General features: G+C 36.8%; 1 protein-coding gene across 2 annotated transcripts in view; it reads right to left on the bottom strand.

The window, feature by feature from the left end:
• The window catches only part of LOC149079177 (uncharacterized), a 51111-nt gene that overhangs the window by 15127 nt on the left and 10933 nt on the right, over window positions 1-25051 (bottom strand). Inside the window, exon 5 of one of the 2 annotated variants that reach the window (XM_089239950.1) lies at window positions 21824-21957. The exons of the other annotated variant lie outside the window; for it this stretch is intronic. The gene's annotated coding sequence lies outside the window, so the exon portion shown is untranslated. Of the gene's footprint in view, window positions 1-21823; window positions 21958-25051 lie in introns of those variants that run through there. 2 annotated transcript variants of the gene reach the window in all.

Here is a 25051-nt window from a genome sequence, read left to right as displayed (position 1 = left end):
AAAAAAGTAAAAACACCCTGCCACTCACCATTAATACCGTGTGGGGACCATAGGCGGAGATAGACTTGGAAGTCCGGGGGGTACGATGATGATGATGTCAATTCATATATACATTAGATGAGTCGACTCCACCTTTGACACTGGGGAGGGGCAATGCCCCCTCACGCCCCTCCCCGTATACCCGCCCATGCTGGGGACCTGTTTTGGCTTTGATGGCAGGCAGCAGATATTCTTCTAGGGATGGGATCTACAAGTTGCTGAATCCGAGGAGGAATAAGCTAATAAAGGCACATGCTAACGAAATGCAAGCTCTTAATTACCTCAGATTAGGAGGTGGTGTTTGGAAGCTTCTAATAGACCTTTCAACTTCGTCCCAAAAATGCTCAATTGGGTTGAGAACGGGTGATTGAGAGGACCATTGAAGCAATCGAAAGTCTAAATCAGTGATTCCCAACGTGTGCGTTAACGCCCCCTTGGGGGCGATGGAAAGTTCCAGGGGAGCGGTAGAAGCTGCGGGTGTAGCATAGGATCCTATGGTTTAGATTGCGTTGGGGGCGATGGGACAAAAAGTTTGGGAAACTATGGTCTGAATCATGTCCCTCAAACCAATCTGAGACAATTCCAGCCCCGTAGGAGGGTGCATTATCTTGCTACTACTACTACTAAACCCCACATGTACCTCGTCCATATTCTTCTGCGGAACCTCTAACGAATTGGTACATGCGGGAATGTGTGTGTACGTGTAGTGAAACCTGACGTGAAGTTTGTTTCTGTGTAATGCTTGTTATGTGTAGTGCTGCCATCTACCCCCAGTTTTTCTAACTATGAGTGAAGTGTAATGATTGAGTAATTAATCGTTGCAGGCCTGTTGTTCTCTGTGGCGGGACTTTCCAATGGGGAGATCGGCTCGCATTTGCGCCTCGAAGTTGGGAACCACATGAAACCAACTTCAGCCGACCACCACTATGGCGACGGTGGGGGTCGAACCCGGATCTTCGCGATGCGAGTCCGTCATTATGACCACTCGACCACCACAGCGGCCATTATCTTGCTGGAAATATAACCATCATCATCAGGAAACATTATGGCCATAAACGGGTGCACGTGGTCAACAACGATGTGGAGGTAGGTGCTTTCAACGACGGATATTTCCAATGGAAATAAGGAACCAAGAGTATACCAGGAAAATGCTCCTCAGACCGTGATTCCGCCGCCACCCGCTTAAACGGTTGTTATGTGGTATGCTGGATCTATGGCATCGTGCTGCTGCCACAGACGGATCCTGCCATCAACGCCATGGAAAAGAAACCTTGACTCGTCAGACCAGACAACCTTCTTTTATTCATCAAATTTTCAAGTTCCAATTCCGGCGTTCTCTAGACCATTTTATTCTGTTGCGGCGAATAAAAGAAACTTTTGTTGGTCACCGGCTGTTAAAACCAATTTCTATTAAGATCCATCTTGTAGAGCGTACGGATATGCTTTGCGATGATACTGAGTTATATTGCGTTGTAGCTCTTGTGTGTAGCATGCACACAATGCGTGCAAGTCGCCTGACACCTTTCGTTAACAAGTGATTTCCGCCCACTATTCCGCTTTGCGTTCGAAGGTTTAGTTAGGCTGTTTTTGGCTTAGCTGCAATTCTTTGAGGACTTGAGATACTGTTGTACGAGAAAAGTCAAGAAGGTTAGTAACTGCGGAGATACTGAAACCACCCCTTCTGGCAACACACAATTATGCCGCGTTCAAAATCACTCAAATCAGTTGTTTTTTCCATGAACAGGTAAATTGCAATGTTAGCTGGTTCTTCCTCCAGGAGAAAGCTTTTTATCAGCAAATTTGGTTTATTACGTCAGCGCACGTGCTGCACGAACGAGTCGAAGTTTGAGTGAGGGGTGTTCCTAATTTTTCGGCCACTGAGTGTATTTGGCATGTATATTTTTTATGGGCATCTTCTTTCAGCCACTTCGTTGGTATTTTTGCCTGTTGTGGCATTTGTATTCGTTATAATTGAGTTTGACTGTATTGACTCTCTTCGTGGGGACTACAGCCTATACCTTTGTACACTATAAAAGATAAGAATGGAATTGATACTTGCCTCAGATTCAGTTCTAAAAGATTCGCATGAAGTTTTATCAAAAGTGAGAGAGACATCACGAACCGATGAATCTTTATTAATATTAGGCAACGCTGAAAAAAGAATAGATATTCAATATCAATTGCGTACTAAAAGATTTGAAAGTAAACATAACAAAATTCGTAGCGAATTTCTATGAATATCAAAACGGGAATCAAGGTAAGGGGAAAGCAAATCCAACTGGGGAAAATGGACTTGCCCTAGGTATTGTATACCTATACTGAGTTGGCCTCTGACCTTGACGCGCGAAGGGAGAGTTCATTTTCCTAGAAGGGGAAACGGGGTGGGGGGGAAAGAAAAAAAAACTCGCTAAAATAGCGCAGCAGACGCCAATGGAAAATGCCAACCTGCTCCTTTTCCCGACGACCTTCTTACCGAAAGAAGATAAATAGAATCGCCCATCGTGACGTTTCATGACGTAGTCAGCGTGGATGTACAATAGTTGATCGGAAGCATGTGATATTGCGTCTGGCAGGCAATCGGTTGTTTTTTCATCTGCGTTTGCAGAACGTTTGCGAGTAAAGAAGAGCAATGTCGCGTTATTCTTTTTTTTTAGTGGCAGAACTTGGAGTTCGCGGAGTGTATCGGCGAACGAAGAACATGTAGAACCGTATATGGAAAACATGCACCGTGTTCCAATTATTGAGATTTAGTTACCGCTCTAAAAACTCATTCGCAAAGAAATTTCACATTTTTAAAAGCAATATTTATCGAGTTACTAAATAATTTGAAATCACTATGTTTTGGCAACTTATCACTGTGTTGACTAGTTTTCATCGGCTCAAAAGGTACCATTTTTAGGAACTGCACACAAATAGAATGAACTCAACTGTTTAATTTTTTTTATTCACGACAAATCGCAGTTAATTTTTTTGACACTTACAGAGCTTTTGCAACTTTGAATTTATCGAAATTCGTGAACCACACCCTTAACAATTGGCAACAAATGATGAAAACTTCAAAATCAAATACAGCCGACGCCACATATTAGAATCACGGCTAATGTTATAATCCGAGGAACCCATTCCTTTGTAGCTATCAGGACTTAGATAATGTTTTTTTTGAGTATTCTGAAGCTAAGGTTTAACTGAATTTGGCTTACATAACAACCAAAAATATCTTTGTTGTTGCAATATGGAGGTTCACCGGGGGGTGGGGGGGGGTGTACCCCCATCTGACAAAAGCTCTACAGATGGCCCTTGTGCGGGGGGGAGGGAACACCATGGACACTCTAACATCTCACTGTGGCCGAATAAAAAACATTTAGCTCAAAGGAAAAAAAAATGTCCCGTTTTTTTAGAATGAGAAAAAAAAACTTTTTTCGCTACCAAATTGTGGGAAGACAACGAAGTTGTTTTGTTTACCATACGTCCCGTTAAACCAGACGGAATGTATGGTCACTGTAGTTGTAAACGGGAATTTGGATACAGTTATCATTCAATTACTGTTATCAGGAAACCCCCCGAGTCCCGATGTGATCACATTAAGCGGCGCGGGGCTGTATCTCCGTTAATAAAGTCGAATACCATCATAACGAATTTCAAGAGACTGAACAAATCACCTCGTTAGAACGAAATTTCGTTGCTAAGGAATTTCCGGTTTAACAAATTTTAACATTTGTTTTAAAAAAAATTCGTTGTAACGGAATTTAATTGTGAGGAGAAAATTACTTATTACATTCTATACAAGACGTTCTACTACGCAATACTACGCTCTAGATAAAATGAAATTAGATTTCAAAAATAACTCAAAGAGCAACTCAAATGAATTAAGCATTGCATTTTTATTGGATAAGTTTTACTTACTTGACAAATTTGAGACTTATTTTTTTTATCTTTTGTATAAGTATTGTGGAAGCCTAGGAAACAATAGATTGCTCCAAAGTATAAGCGTATTCAAACGCGTGCGATGCTTGAAACAAAGCTTGAAAAAGATTTCGAATTCGAAGCACATGCAAACTCCAGTCTTTCTCATGTGATTGAACTGGTAACCAGGGCCGCCCTTACCAGTTGCGAAGCCTAATAGCCCCGATTTTTTTTTCATCTGTGAGGGAGGGGAATCGAAAATATTCAGAAAATGAAAATCATGAAAAGTGAGAATAAATACAAGAAATAATTCCATCACCCATGAAAATTCAGAATAAACGAAAGAAATAACTTTCTGAATCCTCATCAGTATTCTGGAATTATTTCTTTCATTTATTCTGGTAACAGTAACAATAAACGGTAACTATATTCCATACGTAACAGTAATTTCTTTCATAAATTTTGAATTTTCATCTGGAATTGGGGAAGAAATCATCTGGAAAGAAATAGTTCTAGAATTATGTTTTTCATAAATTCTGAATTTCCACCATGTCCGGAATTCTGAGCTTCTGAATCGTCCTTAAAACTTTCAGAATTGGTGAAAAATTAGAATAAACGGAAGAAATAATTTTAGAATTGATAAAAATTCAGAATTCCTCAGGAAAATTCAGAATGAATGAAAAAAATAGTTTCAGAACTATCTTTCCAGAAGATGTGTGAAAATTTTCAGAATCTCAGAATTCCGAAAATGATGAAATTTTAGAATTACAGAATTGATGAAATCTTCGAATTTATCAAAAAAAAAAAAAAAAAACAGTCGGACATGGTGGAAATTCAGAATTTATGAAAAACATAATTCTAGAAGTATTTCTTTCCAGATGATTTCTTCCCCAATTCCAGATGAAAATTCAAAATTTATGAAAGAAATTACTGTTACGTATGGAATATAGTTACCGTTTATTGTTACTGTTACCAGAATAAATGAAAGAAATAATTCCAGAATACTGATGAGGATTCAGAACTGAAACAGTAAGTGCGGGGCCTTCCATAACGCGGGACCCGGTACATTCCTAAGGGCGGCTCTGCTGGTAACAGGCACATTTCGGCAAAGAATGTCCTGAAATCAGGTATGTCTCTGGGAAATGTCTCCAACGAATGTCCTGTAAAGACGGCTACATCGACATCTTAAAAATTTGATAGTCTAGTCGTTTTTCTATGGGATCCTAAAACAATGCTCTTTGAATTTGAAATTTTGAATTTGAAATTCAAACCTGGTTTGATTTTTTTAAAAGATATGCCGCATTTTGTTGCCACGTTGTTTTTATTAACACCAGCATAAACTTCAGAAATGATCTTCCCTTAATCGAAAATTATTTCCTTCCGAGGCCACTCATTTTGAAAGATGAAGAGAAATGTGAAACGTTCGTAACGCGGCATTGCCTTACCGCAGATTTGATTTTCTTTTCACGCACCGCATTGCTTAAAATTTCTCTTCCCAAGCCACACACATAGAAAACACAGTCTTTTCCCCTCAACAGTTTAATTCTCTGAAACCGATTTTACGGGATGGTTTTTGGAACGCTCCGTAGTCTTTCGTTGATTTTCAGAAACTTGTTTTTGAATTCGTTATAACGGATTTTTCATTTCGTAATATCGGAATTCGCAATGCATTGTTCCTATGCAAACTTATTTAAGGATCAGACAAGTTTTCGTTAAAACGAGATATTCGCTATAACGGTACTCGACTGTATTGAATTTAAAAATAGGAATTTTTTTTTAATGACTTTTCTTAGAGCCACATTTACATTTCGCTAATTGGAAGTTTTAGTAGACAGGGTCTACTTAAAAAGTTAATTTTTCTATTTTTTTTATGTTTACAACCCCTTGGAAAATTTGATATTTTGAGTCGGCCTGATCACACGTCATTTGAAACTTTCTTGCCATTGAAAGTATTATTCTTAAGTCAACGGTTGCATAGTCTGCTGTGAAAACAGTTTGGGGCAGCTTGTATAGTTAGTTCATAAATAAATACTTGCGCAAAAATAATAAACAATAAAGGGGGATGGGGAGTAAAATAAAGCAATCTATTCTGTACTGACACGTTATCATTTGGGCTCGGATTTTCATGTTAAACCTGAATTTCGGGTTTTTTTTTTAACCTATCGGCATGACGTTTCATCTTTTAGGTCATAAAAATCAGAGCACTAGTTATCGTCATTCGGGATTTACGATATTGGTTGCACTTATTGAAACTAAATATATACATGAAAACAATCGAATCGGAGAATGCATTCATGAAAGAATACGTTATCATACGAAATATCGCGAAGTATTGACTGCTATAGAGACCGCGGTTAACTTCGATTATTCAATTGGTTTTGATGATTGACATCATGATTGACAATTTTAACTGCATAACATTATCATTTTAACAAGCATCTGCTCGAAAAGTATACTCTACAAAAGTTTCTTTTTCAATTTCTGTGAAAAAATCTGGAGTTTAACGAGTTTTTTGCAACTGGTCGACTCAATTATTGTTTGGTGGGTGAAATAATTTCTTTTTGGATAAAGAAAAGATCATCCGCTTGTACATTACGTAAGATATACCCTGATTAAAGTGAACGATTTTTAATTAGTTAGCGTTATAGCAAATTATACCAAGTTTGGGGTTCACAAATTATGGGAGCGATAGATTTATGCGCCAATTTTCCTTTCAAAAATTAGTCGCAGACCTCCGGTCAGGAGAAACATTACTTACACTGATCAACAGTACAATAACCGAACAGTTTATACACATTTGAAATGAAGCAAAATCGTTTCGTATTGCATCCTACATAATGAAGTTCAATCCGGTTTTACTAGCGAAAATTCCCTTAATTTACTCAGTGAATTGTTAATTCCTTGATATAATGGATAGATGATCTTAATAGCAATAGAATTAGGAATAACAACTAAAAACGGTTATCGAGCGCAAGACAATGTTCCTATTAAAAAAAATCACACTTAATCATTTCTCTGACTTTCCCTGAAAAAACTCAAGATTGATTTTGAAAACTCTTCCTTGATTTTCTCTGATCAAAATTCAGAAAAATTTCCCTGACCTTCCTACTGAAAAGTACTGAAGAAAAAAAATATAATTAAAAAAATTTAGACTTTTCAAATATTTTCACGTTTTAGTTCCCCCCCCCCCTACAGAATTTTTTTTCCCTGGCTTTTGCGAAATATTTGTATATTTCCATGACTTCCCAGTCCACTAAAAACCTGCAAAATGGTCACGTTGATAGAGTAGGTTTATTCAACATCATATGAATACTACTAATACTAAACCGCACATGCATCTCGCACACATTCCTCTGTGGAATTTCTTTCTAACGAATCGGTAAATATCGTTACGTGTTGTGTGAGTTCATGGCCCTAACGTATTTATATTGTCAGAGTTGTGCTTGTTTCGTGTTCTTGGTGGTGATGTCATTTGGCTTCCATATTCTGAAGTAAAGATGGTGAATGCTTGAATTTTCATGTTACGTAAGTATCATGTTGAAGGTCTGCGAAGAGACTTTTTCAAATGAGAAACCGGCTCGCATTCGCGCATGGAAACCGACCACTATTGTGCCGCCAACGAGGTTTGAACCTCTATCCTTGCGACGAGAGTCTAGCACGATGCCCACACGACAGCACAGCGGCATCATATGGCTACTATAGAATGTAAGGCAATCATGTTTCATTTGCATATAAAATATCTTGTAGGACCACAAGAAAGTAACAAGATTGGAAGAGTGCAGGGCCGCAATTAGTTAGGAGAGAGAGCGGAGGTTCTGATGCCTCTGGAGCAAGACTAGGAGTGGAGGGGGGGGGGGCGGACAAATATTATACTTGGGATTAAAAATTACGAGGAGGGGTAGACGTAAATGTTGATACTTGTCCCAGGCGACAAAGTCAATTTTTGTTTCTAGTTGCGGCCCTGGAAAGTATCCTCATACAAAAAGGATTGAGAAAGACTATCCGTATTTCACTTACAATCAGTGGATGATGAAAAAAGCCCATACACAGTAACAGGAAAACTAGATAATGCAGAACTGTTGTTGAGAACCGTAGAACCTGTTGAAGCTGGAAGGGCATCATTCGAGTCATCGAGAAGATCTATTTCTGTTGAAGTTGTAGATGACGATGGCGAATTGCCATCAGAATACAGGTTGTCATTTGACAAAAAATAATTAATGACCGTATCGCACTGATGCGATACTGTGGCAAATTGATGAGGAAAGGACCCTGCTGTTTGAGGATTGAAGTTGACCATATTCTTTCCATAATATTCTGAAAATAGACAAATATGGTACAGACAAAACCATACATAATTCCAAGTTTAAGAATTGGAATTTTAGAAAAAAATACATTTTATACAGTTTACACACTTTGTTTATTTTGCTCTGCTCCGATGGGTATACTTAGAACCTCGGTGTCCGCAATGCAATGTACAATCACGCCCAGAGGCGTATTCACAGCAAAGCTCATTGCTGCAAATTTGAGAAATGAGTGGTCAAGAAAATTAAAGTAGAATGATGGCAGAACAATAAATCCGCATCTGTGTAAAGAGCGAAGAACTAAGTACTAAGTTCTAAGTTAGTGAGTGAGCAAAAGAGTAAGCTAGGGAGTGTGCAAGCGTCTGAGTGACCAAAAGAGGAACTAGGTCACTTAACGACAAGAATAGTGACCAAGAGCGCATGAAACAGGCCAAAGTTAAGTTAAACTTCAAAATACCGCTGAAATGACTGAAAAATTACCAAGCACTACTGCAAATCGCAGTGGGTTAGAATTGTCTTTCGCGAAAAAATACGTCTTTCATGATTACACTGACCATATTTCTTTCGAGAAAAATACGGAAATTCGATATCCCGAGTACGAGAAAATACGGGAAGTTGCTAATCCTCGCCAAAAACGATGCCAAAGGTCGAGAAAGTTTCCATCATTGAGTTAATCACCGACAAATCGCCAATCGCGGGAAATGAAGCACTAATGCAGAGAGAGAGAGAGAGAGAGAGATCAGTGATTTAACTCTTTAAGTGGTCTGGTAAAATTTCTTTGATCCGCATGATAACCAGCACGGTAGAAATCACTGCAAAACGCCGCATTTTTTTTTAAGATAAATATATTTTTTTCTAATTTTGTGCAATTGATAGTGCTTTCCTTCCCGGAAGGAAAACGTGTTTGACTGTAAAAAAACCTATAACGAAAAATCTGAGCTTGTCATTGCCGAAATAAAAGGGTATTAAAAAGCAGCGAGATATCTTTTAATTGCCAAAGTAAAACGCATCAAGTTAGGCGAGATATGCCGTTTGTAAGAATTAAATCAATTTCACGAAAAACAGAAAGGGAAACGTTATTAGTTACACACTAAAACATGTAAGGAAAAACATTCACATATCTATAGTTATAATTATCACAATATTTAGGTTTGGAAAATAATTTTATTCCCTGATTTCAATATAGAACGAAAATTTAAGTAGGCTTCGTCAAAAATACGGGGAGAACAGGGGAAAGTTTTATGAAAAAGTAAAAATTACATGAAAATATATATCATATGGTCACCCTCTGTCGTGACAAACATGTGAGATATATAATCATAATTATCATATAAATATTTAACATTTATTTAAAAAAATCGAATTCTTGATTTCAATAGAGAATTACAATTCGAAAGGGCTTTTTTCAAAATTACGGAAAAATACGGGTCATATGGTCATCTTATTCATAAATATCGTGACTTAATTTAAAAGTTATGAAGATAATTTTCATCAACGACTTCGATATTGAAAATATTATACAGTATTACACAAACTAATAGTAGAAATTAGATAAACATCATGAAAAAAAATAGACGTTGAAAATAAAGAAAAATATTGGAATGCCCCGTAAAATACGGGTTATATGGTCACCAAAGTTACAAAAGTAAATGATTCCAATTCACTTACCCTCCACTGCATCTTTTCCTATCTCGAAATCTCTGTATCTGCGGTCATAATGCCTCCGTATGAAGCGGGTTGATGAATGCAGAGCTGCCATGAACCTCTGACGTGGTCTTGTACTTTTTTTTGTATTAGAATTTGAATCGCAAAAATCTGCATAGTTCTAAAAGAAAAATACTCAATAAATATGACTATATATACCCACATGCACAGAATATATATTTTTCAAAATAAATGAGAAGTGTGAGGGATAGAAGGAATTTGGTTTTCGGCACCAAAATTAGCGATTGACAAGCTTCTGTGTTTTCATCAGTAACTTACAATGTAGAGTTTTTCCTGATCTCCATTCCACTCTCTGTTTCTGCGATCTACGCAATCCAGCTGGAATATTCTGTTATCTTTGTGTATCCAACGCAAATTGGGATACGTGCATTGATCCAAAGCGTTCATCACATACTTCAGCAGATTCGAACCTGTCTTTGGCATTTTTTTTGCTATTTATGAAAGGCAAAAAGTTAATATAACAATGAAATGTACGGGGTTGGTCATAAAAAAAAACCTCCCTTATAAACGATCATCGACAGATTGTAATTTTTAAGAATTATGCATAAAGTGGATTAGAAGAAATTACATTTTTTTAAATCTCTCAGCCACCTCGTTGGACATTTTGCCTGTTGTGGCGTTGTATTTGTATTTGTATTCTTAGTGTTTATAAACGGGGCATGGCAGTACCTCCCAAAAGAAACAAAGACCACATGCTGTATCTTAGGGGCCCATTCAAGTATTACGTAAGCAAATTTTCAGCCATTTTTGACCCCCCCCCTTGTCAGCAAAACACTACCTATCCCTCCCCCCCCATTTCGGCAAAATTTCGTCAGCAGCTTAGAATATTTCATATCTTCAAAAAAGGGTGGTTGATGACGTAAGCAACCTTCAAACCCCCCCCCCCCTTGTCATCAAAAGTAGGCAAATCCGAAACCCCCACTTTCGATGCTGACGTAATACTTGCATGACCCCTTATCCATCTATATAGGAAGTGGAAAAACACACAGGTGTTGGTTGGGCATTTGGGGCACGACCTCTGGTTTTAACATCTTAGTTATTGCCCCTTTGAAACATCCTTCCTTCCCCTCTCCCTTCTTGGAATCTTCCAAAACTGGACAAGGGGGCAAAACAGGTCTTCATCATTTTCTCTGCCCTGAATGTTATTCCACATCTGTATAGTGCAACGAATACTCCAGTTGCAGAAACTGCTGCATGCCACAAAGTGCTGATTTTTCTTATGCAATCAACATTGTGTATGTATAATCACTTTATTCTATATGCATTATTTCAGCAAAAAAATGCTGAAAGTATGTATAAAAAGGAAAAAGGAAGGTAAATATCTACTTTAGTTTGTTCTCCCCAATTTATGTTTCTACAGTGCAAAAAAACTACAAAACGAGAAGTTCGTTATTACGACAATTTTCCCTCTGATTGTGAACTTTTACTGTATTTTCATATGTACTTTCAACAACCGTGTCAATGACATTGAAAAAAAAATAATTACTATTACAGGAAACTTAAAAACAAGTTTTAACACTGTTAACACTGTTAAAACTTGTAAAAATGATGGAAATTGTTTTCATTGTCTCGAAAAACAATCGCGCGAGAAAACATTGAAGATTTTATTAGACGACAAAGCAGATAAAAGAATGTCAACAATAAATCGAAAGTGAGCTCTTTCGATGGTGACGACATATCTATTTGTACGAGAGATAAAATACAGACAACTTTGTAGATATAATATATATAGAAGGTGCAGACAACTGCGTAAAACTTGGAAATGAATCGGAAGGAAAACTCAACGGACTTTTCTGCGGGGGGAACGAGCAACCGTCCCCTCGCAATCCGGCAGACCAGTGGTTCTTACCCTAGGGCCATATGGCCCCCCTTGCGGTCTTAGGATATTCTAGGGGGCCCACGGGAGAAAATCAGAAGAAAGGTGATCCACGACAGGTGGTGAAGGGAGTCATAGAGAGCTGTGAAGAGAAAAAAGCTTTAAAAGTGAAACATGGTTGAAAAATATTACTAATTTCAGAATTCATCTGATCCGTCTATACACCCAGGAGCATCTTAACCCTTGGGTCTATGTGGGGCATGACCCGGGTCTTCATGTCTATAATGAAGGGAAGTGGGGGGGACTGTATTGTATATGGGATCTGGTACTATGATTTTCATACGTAAGCTGTTACTTCCAGCTAAGTATGGAGGGCCGCCAGAGCAATGGTTGATGTGTTGAGAGGGTCGATTTATCGTGCATGTTCATTGGATCGTCCCGTATTTTACACACACCGTTTTTTGTAATATAATTTGACTCCTGGGAGAGATGATAATTCACCATTTGAATCCGTGCCTAGCCAGGATTCCAGAGATTGATCTGATTTATTAAAATTTCATTCATAATAAAAAAAAATAGAAAGTATCTCACTCTTGGATGAGGGTAGAGGGGGGGGGGCCCTAGATAGGACAGGGGGAGTCACGAGAGAAAAATGTGATCCATAGGGGGCCATGATCTGAAAAAGGTTCAGAAACACTGCACTAGACCTCAGTGTTTCTCTACCTGGGTCATATCCCCCCCCCACCTCTTGCGGTACTGGAGGATTCTGAAAGGGGCTTTGGGTGAAAATTATATGAAAGGGGAACCATGGCAGGTACCTGAAGATACAGGGTCTTTTTAATTAAAGCTCCACTTTGAAATGGCCATAAAAGGAGAACTATTGGACAAAATGTTATTAAACTTGGTAGTAGTTTACAGGAGGTCATGGGATTCAATTTTCCGCAAAAAAAAAAAAAAAGTTCAAATACTTACCACCAGCGGGCAATGTCACTGTATGCAATATTGTTAAATAAAACATGAATAAATAAAACACGGAATAAAACATGAAAACATCTGCTTAAAATGTTTTTAATCGTTTCTAAAACGAAACTGTTTGTGGGGTTATGCAAAATAGCAATGGCTACATAGTTTACGGTTTTTAATTTTATAATCATACATGAAGTATAAATTAAAAAAATCAGAGCAATGAATCATAAAACTTACATAAAGTGAACTTACAAAATGATTAATTCTGTTAGTTTGAAGATTTAGATATTTCAAAAGGTTGTAATTTTTTTGGTATTAAAATATTTGATATGGATTCTTGATTTTATTCTATTCAATATGAAGCCGTGTCTTTTATCTTCTCCACATACACTTTCCGACGCTTCAGACACTAAGCGAATGCATCTTTCAACTGCTTGGGTATGACATGGATATTTTGACCATTCCTCCGTATTTCCAACATTTACTGTACCACGGCCTCGATTTCTTCACACGGCACATTCATCAAGAGCAACAAAATGTCCAACTCGTTGCCAGTTCAAAATAATCATTTGCTTTGAAGTGTATTTTTGGTACTTGAAAAATTCGTATTTCTGATGATCCTCTGTTTTCATTCCTAGCACGAATCAGTTTTCGTATTGCTAATGACCTTATACGCTCTTTGTTATCTGTGAGCATTGACAATAACAAATTTTCAAGATGACAAAAGAAGCTATTTTGTTTAATAATAATATCTACTATCTCTCTTACGTAGGGTTCCAAATATCTAGAACATGAGATAAGTCTGTTTGGGAAAGTCAAGATTGTGACGAAGTTTCTCTTCGAAATCGTGTTATATTGTCAAATATAAAAAAGGAAAAGCAGTCATGGGTCGCTGAATGATATTATATAAACCAAATTAATTTTATACGTTTAATAATAAACAATAAACGATTTTTCATTATCTGCCTATACATTTTCCCTGTAAAATCGATTTTTAAACTAATTTTTTATTGATAATTTTTCATCCAAAATTTACATAAAAATCGATTTTTGGCAAATATTTAAGTGTCTTGGGGCACCGGACGAAATTAATCAAAGTTGCAAAAAATTTGCATGATATATTTATGAACTTATAACAGCGAGAACTTCGATCTTGTTGAAAAACTGAAAACGCAATAGGTTGTCTATGTTTTGCAACACGGAGGCAACTTTTTTCTTGCGAAAGTGTGACCCTGTTTTCGGCACTACTAATATATAAGTCCAACTAAATTATTATTATTTTTAAATTGTAAGTCACTTACGGAGTCAAACTTGTAAAGATATCACGGAATCCAACGAACGCAAGCAGTGGAATGATGAGTTAGACTGAAGACTTATAATAATCAAGATATGGAGGTGCGGCAACCAAGCCTTTTCTAACCAAAAAGAGGAAATATATTTATGATCATTGTTTTCCCGAACTCCTGCTTTTTATGTGACGTATCGCGATTATTGAAAAAAACACCGTGAGGATGATGTCATTAGTTTCAGTTGTCCCATGCTTATCTTTCATGTTTCTGCATGTGTCTGATTTTGGGACTTCGAGCTCCTGATACAAAACTCTTTATGCAAAAAAAAGAGTTGATTGCATTTCATTTTTCTAATGGTTATAATATTTAAGTGGAAAAAAGGTTATCAAAATCTATTGGCGGTTCCTCATAATGGCACGAATCCAAAAGGAAATTTTACTGTCAATTGCGATATCTGTTTTGGTAGCTCAAATGCGCACTTTTCATTTCTATTGAGTGCGAAAACAAAGTTGTCTTCGTCCTGGCCTCAACGGAATTCTCAGTACTTTGAACTGTTTAATGAAAATACGTCACAAACGAGATTCACTTTATCGCCATAGTATGGCTAACTGCACACTACGGTTCGGCTGGCGCGGTTGATCTTATCAGCAGCAACCGTGGAATTTCGCGTGGAACACGCACTGCTGTTAGCAACCGGGGTTTTTTTTTTTTTTTAATGTCACGTGACATCTCGGGATTGGCTAAATTATTTTCGCCAAGCTGAAGTTGACTACGATTAACATGCAAATTCGTGCTCATAAGTTGCATTACAGTAACTTAAGTAATCTTAAGTTCCTTATTACTTACAGTAATCTTAACGGATACGCTCAGATGAGGTCACCCCCCTCTTTTACGGCCAAATAATAATTTACAGTTGTATAATATATAAAAGTATGTATTTCAAACCCCTGATTAACGGTCACCCCCTCTTTCACGGACGAATTTTTTTAGTCCTGTAGGTGTCCGCAAAAGAGAGGTTTTATTGTATATACTAATAAAAATTTTCAGGTAATTAAATTATTTAATTTTCTGTAATAATATTTGTAATTTGAAATTAATTTGGAGTTGAAGAAAGACAACCCAAAAGTTAACCCATTTCTGACCGCTTTTACAATTCGTGACCAAATCACACAATATTTTTTATATATGATGACTGGCTATTCAATTAACATATTTTTGAAGTTTCAAAAAATTGGGCATGAATTTAGCACGTTTTTCTTTGCAATGAAAGTAAATTGCCAATTAACAAAATTTCTAATTAATGGAAATTAATCATGATAATTATAATTTTGAGAACCCCATGTGACAAAAGAAATTAAGGAAAAAATTATTTCTGTTGATGGTCAGGAAAAAAAATGCAGATAGAAAATTGAAATTTGAGAATTTCATGTTTTAAAAAAGTCAAATTTCATTGTAAACAAATTTTAAAAAACACTGATAAAACACTCATTAGACCTTTTAGTTCATTTCTTGAAAACATTTATGTGACAAATATCTGAAAAAAGTATTAAACAAAGCATCGCACAAACGCAACGTAAGTCAAAAACGGGATAAAAAGAAAACCTCATGAAAATAATTGATGATTGCAACGTCTCATATACAACCTCTGACAATAAAGTTCGGTGAATGAAGTCAGAACGGCCGATCTGGCAACACTGGCGGAGCAAAACGCTGCACATGCGTAGCGGCAGGTGTTGACCATCTGCCGCCACCGTTTTTCAGTTGAGCGTCGTTTGTGTTCCGTGAAAGACTTGTTTTACAAAGTGCTTGTTTAGTGCGTTGGTTCTTAACTGAGAACAGGAAAATGAACGAACAAAAGATCACTGAGGATGAGTCCTGGTGTCTCAGGTACGACCCTGAAACGAAACGGCAAAGCATGGAATGGCGTTCTCCTGCATCACCTCGTCGGAAAAAGGCCAGAGCAGAAAAATCACGCATCAAAACGATGCTAATCAACTTTTTTGATAGTTTAGGAATTATCCACAAGGAATTTCTACCTGAGGGAACGATGATGAATGCTGCAAGGTACATTGAAATTTTGACCCGTTTCATGAAACGTCTACGCAGGGTACGACCCATAGACTTAAGATATAAATAGACCGCGCACGCTATTCATAAAACTTGTCGAACGTGAAGAAAAGATGAGCAGTATTGTCGGGGAAAGAACAGGTTCTGCGCTATTACATTTGGCGCGTTTTCGCAGAAGCTAGGATGTTGCTGTAACGAAATTTGACTCAATTCGATCAAGTTGATGAAAACTTTCCTTCATTTTTTCAATGAATTTCACTCATTTTTATGTGAAATATTTAGGGAGTATCAGATTTGAAAAAATAAATTCTATAAAATAAACAAATATTGGAAAACGGAATTTATTTATTTTCCATTAAGTGATAATTCTTAATAATTTCTTAACACATGGGTTTTTAAATTTTAATTGAATATATAATATTTGAAGGAAGTGAATATAAACAGTATAAATTTCATGAAATAAATTTTTTTGGCACAGTTTTTAATAGCTTTCTAAATATCTATACACACACAGGAAACAAAATATTGTATACAACAAATATATAATGTTTATGTTACTGTAAATTTGATAAATCCGTAGTGCGCGTTATCTTCAGAAATTATGCATAATAGTTGGTAAATATATGCATAATTACCAATATTTTTAGTAAGTTTGATGAATTTCGTAGCATTTATCACTTTTTACGAATGAATCGAATAATTCTCAAAATGAAGTTAGTAAGTTTAATGAATATGGAAAAAATCCATGCTGAAATATCACTTTATTTCAACAACTTAGTTCTGTCCGTATGAGATGCGTGCACTACACATATTTCGCCATAAAAATTAAATTAATAATAAATGCGAAGATAGAGAGAGATTTTTTTTCATCGGCTTAGTTCATGTTGGCTTTTGCTGTATTTATCAGCATGTGCAAACATAACCGTTACGAAGAGGGGTAAAAATACTATTATTTTTAGAGGTTGTTATGCATTTTTATGCAAAACTGCAATTGTCTAGAGGGGGGGGGGAAGTTTTCCTCACATTCTATTTAAATAGAATATTTTTCATAAATTTCTCCATCTGAAAAGCATATTTTCTTCCAAGTTGAGCAAAACTCGAATGAACTCACTAGCTCGCCAAATCTCGCCAAATCTTGCGGAGACGTATATTTCAGTTAAAACTTCATAAAACTCACAATTTCAATCATTTATTGCCAAAAATTCTATTAAAACATTTAATAATGATTCATGCCATTTGAATTTTACCAAAACTTGGAACTTTAATTGAATTAAATCCAAAATGGAGTCGTTAGAAACTGAGATTACGTCAGAAATCCATTGCATCGTCAATTTAATATTCCAATTTTTAATTTATAAGAAGGGGAATAAGCAAAAAAGTATTCCTTTGTGAAAGGATAATGTTCCTCCTTTCCTAAACCGTTCAGAACATCCGAAAGCTGCACACGTGGTGACCATTCTAATGAAAAATAAGACAGCACTTGGAGATCGTCATACGAACAGCCATAAGGAAAGCATTGCCAGCGAGATTCCCTGACCAGCCTTTCGACCGGAATCACGTGACTCCGGATCTTTGCTTCACATTGTAACCCCTCGCGCGCACTCTATAGTATTATTACTCTGTGGTACGACCTCAGTACGCACAACAAGGTTCATGGTTCCTTGTTCACGACAATGCTCGCCCTCACACAGCCAATATCGCCAAGCAGTTCCTAACAAAAAAGGGGGTGGTGCAAATTGAACATCCACCATACTCGCCAGATCTCAATCCTCCAGACTTCTTCCTATTCCCACGCTCTTTGAAAGGAAAGAGATTTGACGATATTCCTGACATCCAACGAAACGTGACGAGGCTTTTGAACTCCGTCCCAAAAGAAGACTTCTTGTAAAGTTTCCAGGACATGTATAGGAGATCTCAGCGGTGCATAGTAATGGGAGGTGACTATTTCGAAGGACAGTAAGGTAACTTTCGTTAACATTTCATCTACATTAATGTTACAGGACTATTCACCGAAGTTTATTGTCAGAGGTTGTATATTATACACGGACGTACTGTTCCGAGACAATTCGGTGTTAGCGAGGGATCGATCCCCCCTTCCTTTTGGATCCGCACCTGTCACAGGGAGTTCCAGCGGCCAACATTTTTTTAAATAGATATTTGTGCAATAAATTTCTCTTTGACTAAATTCAATTCAATAAGGAGAAACTGTCTCGCTCTTGGATGAGGGTAGAAGGTCCTGGAGAAAGGTGGGGGGGGGGAAGCAAATATGGTGCAAAGGGCCATTGGGCAAAAAAAAAGTTTACAACCACTGGACCATATGATATTTTATTTTAATTTAATTTTTTTTAATTTATTCAATAACATGATATAACGCTGTATAATTATACCAAGAACATCCATCAATGGATCATTAGCGGATTCGTTCTGATGAAGACAAAGAACGTATAACGAAAAACTTCATAAAAACTTCTTTGTTTACCATTTTTCCCGATCAGTTATGATCAGTTATCCCGACCAGATGATGATTTTCTCAGATGGTGCGATGACACGAAGGGAACGTAGTGTACTTCTTACGAAATCATTTAAATGCTTCTTATATATACTAAATCCGTTTGTAGACACAGATTTATGGCTTTGCCACGTGCTGGCTATCCGAATTGCTCTGCCTGAATTGCCCCGAACTTGCTATCCCGGCCCGCTTAACACCCTGTACATACGGCACCAGGGCCGCAATTAGGGAAAAGCAGGCGGGACTGATGCCAGGGCCGTCTAAAGACTATCAAGGGCCCCCGGGCCAAATGGTTTTCCGGAGGCCCAACCTGGTAAGTCCTAGAAAATTTCAACCGGATCTCATTTTTGTGAGGCCTCTCTTCTCTTGAGGCCCCCGGGCCATGTCCGGGTGGGCCCATGCGTTAAGACAGCACTGACTGATTCTCCGAACTCCGAGCCAGAGGGGTACGCAAATGTTATCCTTTCATCTCTCCCTCAATATTAAAAGGAGGCGCCAAAATGCGTGCTTGTCCCGGCTGACCACGCATGCCTTTGTGGTTCTGTACATCTGCACATCAGTATGTATGTTGTAAGGTTTAAGGTACATACAGGGCCGCAGCTGGATACATTTTTAACTGGAGCTAGCAAGCTTTTGGCGTCTCCGTGTAAGGAAAGGTTAGAAGGAGTCGTTAAAGGGGCGCCCCTCTAGTTCAGCACTCGGTACAGTGGACCCGCTCTCCCTAGTTGCGGCTTTGTGTGTGTATGTAAATCATTGAAAAGAACGGTAGATGTGAAAATTGTCTTAGTGCACTCTTCGATATTACCCGCATACAACGTTTTGTCTATATCAGCGGTTCTCAATCTTTTTTGACCCACGGAGCCCTTCCCAGTATATAATTTCCATGGCGGAGCCCGTAGGCCTATATTTTATTTATTCATCAAAGTTACTGACTTATTTTTATTAATCAAAAATATTAATAATTATTTTTTTTTCAAATTTACTGTCTTTTTTTTATTTTCCTCGAGAGGCCGTGGAGACCCCAGGAGTTCACACGGAGCACCGGTTGAGAACCGCTGGTATAGATGGTTTTTTCTTTTCATTGCAAAAACAACAAATAGACAGCCACATTCATATACGATACAAAAATAAATTCCTAAAAGACAGAATAATGAAAGCAAAACACTCACAATGCAGCCCTTAGGGACATATTTCATCCCCGGTTCATACTTAGGTTTTTAATAAATGTTTCAAAAGTTTCATATGGAATTTGCAAATATAAAAATTTATTCCTTCAGATGTCTTATTATAATTATTTCTGATAAATTTTTATGAATTTATTAGAAATGGTTGGGCCTACTGGCAATTTGTACTTTTTTGGATGAGGTAACTAAAAACGTTATAATCGGGATACAATGCATTTCATTCAAGTATTTTAAAATACTTATTTCTCTATGCCTTTATTGTGTAATTCTTGAAAATTCTTCCATTAAGTGATAACAGAAATGATCCATGGCAAATATTTTAACTGTTTTCTCTCAATTGCTCAGTTTCCTTTCTTGCACATGCATCTAATTTGAAATAAATAAATAAATAAATAAAATTTCTCTCATTTGAGTACTCAGATACTGTATAATCAATATCTGCGGCTTCAGACTTCTTTTAAAAATTAATCTGATAATTTGCTTAAAACATTTTTATGGCACAACTACGATTCTCACGTAGCACACTAGTTGAAAAACTCCGATGCATAAGTAAAGTTCTAGTCAAGTTCAGAATTCAGTTATTCAGAACGTACAAAATAGAACTTTACTATTCCATATACTGCCCATTACTGTTACAAAAGGTAAATGTAACAATAGTGAGCCAGTTCAAAATATTTAATCAGTTATTTTTAATATTTAAAGTAATTATTTTTGTATAATAATTTTTTTTTATTATAATTCAAACTCATCTGTTATTGTTACTAGATCAAATTTTGACTGCTAAGAATTATATAAATTAAAATAATATTTACAGTCCATGTACCAGTAAGGGGACCACCCACATATTGAATGAAAACAATGAAATATATGTGATAGGCTTGACAAAATTGTAAAAAAGAAACATCAATGAAAAATATTATAATAAGTGGAAGAGGTCTCTGCTATATGATAATTTAAAATGAAAATTTGACTTTCTTGATATCCAAAGAATAAACAAGGTGCTGCTCTTCCAATTTGAACTGTGGAAATAATGCAATAATATCTGGGCATATTATGTAAAGGACATTTAATTTTATACATGAACAAAACACCTATTATTTCCTGTCAATCTCAAAAACCTTGAGCAATTTTTTCTCTTTTATTTCTTGAAACACGCATATAATTGTATGTATTTTTGAGGGAGCATTTCCTTTTACATTTAAAAGTGACACAAACACATGAAACTACTTTAATTGTTATTTTGAATTGTTTTATTTATTCTTATTTTCTTTTCCAATTCTTGCTTGTTCTGTTTTCTAAGCTTCATTTTTTATTTTATATTTAAGCATTTGAGAAGTTGCTTCTGCAGGAATTTAGTCTCCCTCTTTTTTTGTCTTAATATCTGCATATGTGGATAAAAAAAATTCTCTTAAAAGATATAGTATGTTTGAAGGCAAAAATATGTATTTAAGATTGTTCACAGAGGAGGATACCACTCTAGCAAGATTGTCCTGATTGCAATAATGCCACATGCCATACAATTTGAATAATGTGAAAATGATTGACCCTAGAATAGGCCGCCCTTTCAACTTCATGTGAAATTTGTTTAATGTCTTTAAAGTACAATCAATTTTGTAGTTAGAATATGATGGTATGAAATTATTACTCTTTAGTGCAAATATGAAATGTATTGCTTTGACTGATTATTGGCATCCTTTTCCCACCTGGTTTTTTTTCGAAACCAGCTTGGACACCAAACGGTAACTGAAAGAATATGGCTTGGTATATGGTAAAAAAAGCTACAAAGTTTTCTCATAACTTTTGAAATATATTTTTTAAAACTTGAAACAGGAAGCCTATTACTGATGCGTGCAGGATCCTAGAAATTCAGGCCATTTGAACACACCACCAATAATTTTAAATGTATTTTATATGACCTGTTCAAATAAAACTGGTTCCAATTTTCTGGGGATTAAACGAATAGAGCAAAGATAAAGCAAGCACAAATAGAATTATTAGACATGATTTAATATTGCTCCATATACAAGTTCTTGAAGAAATATTTTCAAATATTGATAATTTTTTTCAGTACAGCTGCGGTTAGAAGACTTTATTGCAGACGAAATAGGGTGCTTCATGCCAGCAAAAAATTTCAGCAATCTTATGTTTCAGACAAAACCTATAAAACATTGAAAATAAATTTCTTTTAATTAATTGAATATTGAGAATATTTTGATAGTAGCCTACATTAGAGAAATATATTTTATGAGTATGAATCACAAGTGTAACTTTTCACTGGCTCAAGGCCCCCCCTCCCCCTCCCAACAATATTTCACGAAATCTTGATAATTTTAAATAGGTATATATTTAAATGTTGAGCTGGTGTCCCACCAATATCATTGGTAACTTTATGCCTGTGGTGTGAAAAATGCACATTCTATAACCTCAAAATAATCTCATAAACCAATCACATGAATACCACAAAAATAACAGCTACTGATACAATTGCACTGGAACAGGGATGTTGGAAAAGTTTTGCATCAGCGGGTGTTCATCTTGAGCTTCATGTTTAAAAAAAATCCGATTTCTGGATTGATTTGGACTTTCTAAGCAATGACAGAGCGAGGAACTTGGTTATAACCTAGTTCCTCGCTGTCTCACAGAGGCGGATTTATGGTTTTACCGCCCGTGAGCGAAACAAATTTTACCGCTTTGCTCCCCTTCTACTAAATTTTCTTGACCATTAATTGACCATAAGCCCGCTAAGCCTTCTTGTAAATACGCATCTGCTCACTTCCCTAGTTTTTACCTAGGGAACCACTTGGAGTAGGTATTTCGGCGATAACAAAGTTCAACTCTATGTAACAGATTTAACATTAATTAGAAAATTAAACCCCAAACGGAAGACAAATATAATGGCTCATCCATAAGAGCTGTATTCTGTTGAAAAGTTATCTAACATCATAATTAAAAGCGATAAAAAAAACTCTGGACCAAAAAACGGGATGGTCTCAAAAAGCGGGATATATGACCAAGTTTATTTTGTTGGATAAACAATGGTTTTGTGTGGGGCTTTGGATGGATAAAATAATTGTCTATTCCAGAGTCCCCTACGCTAAAGACTTTTCAGTCTCCCACCAGGTCGTCTTTGAGGGCGGTGCACGGGGCTTTGCATCCTGGCGGCATATTTCGTAAATGCACCGCTATTCCGTGATTACACGATTTTCTTCAGTGATGAGCCGTACTCAGACAATAACGTTGCCTCTTGGTTTAGGATAATTCCCACTATCGTAATATTGTACGAACTGTTGTGCTTTCGGCCACTCACTAGATTTTGTTATTAACATTACAACTTCAATTAACACGCTGTAATATGCCATATTGTTTACTTTGATTTGCATAAGTGAAAAACGAAAATTCCATGTTAATGGTAGCGAGTGATGAAGGTAAATTTTAGTAATCCATTTCGAAAAGGCAAAACTTTTATTCTTCACTAAAATTATGGGTTTTTAGTAGTAAACAGTCTTAGGTCCTAAATCTGATAGCCTAATTGGTGTAGATCAATGTTTCCCAAACTAGGGAGGGGATAGAAGCTTTGGGTAGTATAGGATCCTATGGGTTAGATTGATTTGGGAGGCGATGAGGAGAGAATTTTTTTGAACAAGGGGGCGACGGAACAAAAAGTTTGGGAAACTATGGCTGTAGATCATAGTTTCTCAACCTTTTCTGTCCCACCGTCCCTCAACGCAATCTAATTAACCCTCTAATTACCGGTCTAATTAGCCCTCGTGTACAGAAAATGACCGTGGTGAGACAAAAATGATCAAATGAAATGAACAGGTCTCAAATACTTCCTATGCTTGATTTTGTAACTATGGAACTTTCATTGCGAATATGGTTCCATAGCACGATATTTACTCGCTATTTATTATATTTGGTGGCAAGATATTTTACTCGCTAGTAATTGAGTATCACTAGCGAGTATTACTATAACCAATTTCTTTCTAAAGTCTCTTCAGCTACGGGGTTCGGCAGGGCCGGATTAACCATTAAGCAAAATAAGTTAGTGCTTTGGGCATCAAGAGAAAAAAAAAGAGGCAACACAAAAGTTTCCAAATATATATTTTTTTTATGTACAATTATTTTCCAACATCCGGCAGAAAATTCTAAAATTTTCGATTGATTGTATAGTTGAAGATATTCATCAAAAGGATGTCACAAATACAAAAAAACTGATAATATTGCAAACTAGAGATCACGTTAACGCTGAGTTTTTGGAATGAGAGATTTCGTGCAATTTCTATAATAGTTCGAGCTATTTTAAAAGCATCACGGGTGGGGGTTTGACAAACTGGTTATTCTGAGGGGCTCCTTTCTACCAGATAAAAAATTCCTTTCAACCAATTTTGCATACTAACTCTCGCAAATTGTAAACAGATCTATTTATCATGAGGTCCTCGAGTTGTGTCCAGGTGCATTAATAAAAAAATATCGTTATCATTCCCAACCAATGTGATAAATACTAAATCAATACAGAAATGACAAATTTAAGAGTTAGCCAAGTTCTACAGAATAAGGACGTGAACTTGAAAATGCTCAAATCTATGAGTCATTAGTGGACCGACTGCATGGTTTCAGGGGTTTTATCTTATAGTTAATTATTATTACCCGTGCGAGACAGTTACGGCGCCTCTCTAGCCCCGTTCACATGGGAGATAGAAAAAGCGGTTTAAAACCCGCTTCAAGAATTTTCACCAATGACTGCTCTTCATTTCTTTCCTCAAGCCGGGTTTTCCTAGGAGTAGAACTTTTGCGCCGTGTGCAGCGTGAAAATGTTGATTGGTTAAAAACCGGAAATTCAGGTTTTTTTTTGACCAATCAGCGATTTCACGCTGCTCGCGCTGTAGAAACCTGCTCCTAAGAAAACTCGTCCTAACGAAGGAAAAAAAAAGTCGTCAAGCGGGTGCTAGAACTCCCAATGTTACCGCAATATTTGCACATGTGAACGGGGCTTCCGACGTATAAGTTGCACCAGTAAAATAACCCCGAAAACTCGCTGCTGTGTTCCCAAACAGATGAAATGCGTCAGAAATTGTCACTTGGCAGTCCAGAGGTTAGGGAGCTAGACTCTGATTGTTCGAGTCCCGGTTCTTCGATGTCTACAAACATTAACAAAATCTCTGGACAGACCTTACAGATCTCTAGGGAGTGCGTAAGAAAAAATTATAATTTTTTTGCTTCTGCATAGGCTACACAGCCTAGAGCAGGAGTGA

This window comes from Pholcus phalangioides, unplaced genomic scaffold (assembly GCF_987345545.1).
Source record: "Pholcus phalangioides strain wild (caught in Gottingen) unplaced genomic scaffold, Ppha-v1.0 ptg000012l_1, whole genome shotgun sequence".
Classification (NCBI taxonomy): domain Eukaryota; kingdom Metazoa; phylum Arthropoda; class Arachnida; order Araneae; family Pholcidae; genus Pholcus; species Pholcus phalangioides.
The sequence above is the reverse complement of the archived record's forward strand: the minus strand, read 5'-3'. Positions and strand labels throughout refer to the sequence as shown.